Raw genomic sequence first — 2,452 nt, 5'->3', positions numbered from 1 at the left:
CCAAGGCTACCAGTGGTCACGATACAGGTGGCCAAGGCTACCAGTGGTCAAGGGTTCAGGTGGTCAAGATACAGGTGGCCAAGGCTACCAATGGTCAAGGTTACAAGTGGAAAGGGCTCAGGTGGTCAAACACTGTTGGGTGGCCAAACTAGAGGTGGACAGGGCTACCAGTGGTCAAGGGCGCAGGTGGCCGTGGTGTAGGTGGCCGAATTTACAGGCGATCAGGGCTCCAGGTGACCCAGATTTAGGTAGCCAAAGCTACCAATGGCCAAGTGGCCAAAGTACCGGTCACTGCTCGACTACGGGTGGTGGCCAAGGCCGTGGTTGGCCGAGACAAGCTGAGGGACAGGTGGTGGCCAAGGTCACGGTTGGTCAAGGTACCAGCAGAGCTACAGTCGGTGGCCAAGACTACAGACAGCCAAACTGCAGGCAGCCGAGGTTATGGCTGGCCAATGGGGTGGTTGGCCAAGGCTCTGGTTGACCAATGCCCTGGTTGGCCAAGGCTCCGGTTGGCCAAGGCTCCCGTTGGTTGGCCAAGGCTCCGGTTGACCAAGGCTCCGGTTGACCAAGGCTCCGGTTGGCCAAGGCTCCAGGTAGGCAATTTACAGACAACCAAGGCTATGGTTGACCAAGGCTCCGGTTGACCAAGGCTACCATTGGCCAAGACTACAGTTGGTTGGCCAAGTCTCCCATTGATTGGCCAAGGCTCCAGTTGGCCAAGGCTCCAGTTGGTTGGCCAAGGCTCCCATTGATTGGCCAAGGCTACAGTTGGCCAAGGCTACAGTTGGCCAAGGCTCTGGGTAGACCTCGGTCAATCTTCCATTGGTCAACCTTCCATTGGTCAACCTTCCATTGGACAAGCCTATGGGTAGACTTCCCATTGGTCAACGCTCTGTTGGCCAAGCGTTCAAGTTGGCCAAGCCTGTAGGTAGACCTCGGTCAACCTTCCATTGGTCAACCTTCCGTTGGTCAACCTTCCGTTGGTCAAGCATCCAAGTTGGCCGAGCCTATGGGTAGACCTTGGTCAACCTTCCATTGGTCAACCTTCCATTGGCCAGCTTTCCATTGGCCAGCCTTCCATTGGCCAAGTATCTTAAGTTGTCTGAGCATATGGGTAGACTTTCCGTTGGCCAACCACCCATTGGTCAAGCGTCCAAGTTGGCCAGTTGGCCAAGCCTATGGGTAGACCTCCCATTGGTCAACCTTCCGTTGAGGTTGACCAACCTTCCGTTGAGGTTGGCCAACCTTCCGTTGAGGTTCACCAGTGTTCCATTGAGGTTGACTAACCTTCCGTTGAGCTTGGCCAACGCATTGGCCGATGTCTCGTTGGCCGAGTCCATCCTGCCGTGCCAGCGCCGCTCTCTCTGTGTCTCTGTGTCCCGGCTCTGGGGGTGTTCCCGTTCCGGGTGTGTTCCCATTCTGGGGTGTCCCGGTTCTGGGGATGGCCAAGGCTCTGGTTGGCCAAGGCTAGAGCTGGCTGGTGTCCCCATTCTGGGCGTGTCCCCGTTCTGGGCGTGTCCCTGTTCTGGCTGTCCCGGTTGTGGGGGCGCCGGCTCCGGGGGTGTCCCTGTTCTGAGGTGTCCTGGTTTTGGGGTATCCCGGTTCTGGGATATCCCCAGTTTTGGGGTGTCCCCATTCCGAGGTGTCCCGGTTCTGGATGTCCAGGTTCTTTGGGTGCCATCTCCAGGGGTGTCCCCGTTGTTCTGGATGTGTCCCCATTCCAGGCTGTCCCTGTTGTTCTGGGGATATCACGGTTTCGGGGTGTCCCGGTTCTGGGGTGTCCCATTTTTGGGGTGTCATGGTTTTGGGGTGTCCCAGTTCCAGGAGCACTGGCTCCAGGTGTGTCCCCATTTTGGAGTGTCCCCAGTTTTGGGGTGTTCCTGTTTTTGAGGTGTCCCCGTTCCGGGTGTGTCCCAGTTCTGGGCATGTCCCTATTCTGGGTTATCCCAGTTTTGGGGTGTCCCAGTTTTGGGGTGTCCTGGTTCCGGGCATGTCCCTATTCCAGGGTATCCCGTTTTTGAGGTGTCCCGTTTTTGGAGTATCCTGTTTTTGGGGTATCCCGTTTTTGGGGTATGCTGTTTTTGGGGTGTCCCCATCCCGGTGTGCCTCGTTTTTGGGATATCCCGTTTTTGGGGTGTCCTGGTTCTGGTGTATCCATTTTTGGGGTATCCCATTTTTGGGGTGTCCTCATCCCAGTGTGTCCCCATCCCAGTGTATCCCATTTTTGGGGTGTCCCATTTCTGATGTGTCCCTGTTCCATTTTTGGTGTGTCCCATTTTTGGGGTGTCCCCATCCCGGTGTATCCCATTTTTGGTGTGTCCCATTTTTGGTGTGTATCCCATTTTTGGTGTGTACCCCATTTTTGGGGTGTATCCCATTTTTGGGGTGTATCCCAGTTCCGGTGTACCCCATTTTTGGGTTGTATCCCATTTTTGGTGTGTACCCCATTTTT

The sequence above is a fragment of the Geospiza fortis genome, unplaced genomic scaffold (assembly GCF_000277835.1).
Source record: "Geospiza fortis unplaced genomic scaffold, GeoFor_1.0 scaffold4326, whole genome shotgun sequence".
In the NCBI taxonomy this organism is placed as follows: Eukaryota; Metazoa; Chordata; class Aves; order Passeriformes; family Thraupidae; genus Geospiza; species Geospiza fortis.
This window is presented reverse-complemented; position numbering follows the sequence as displayed.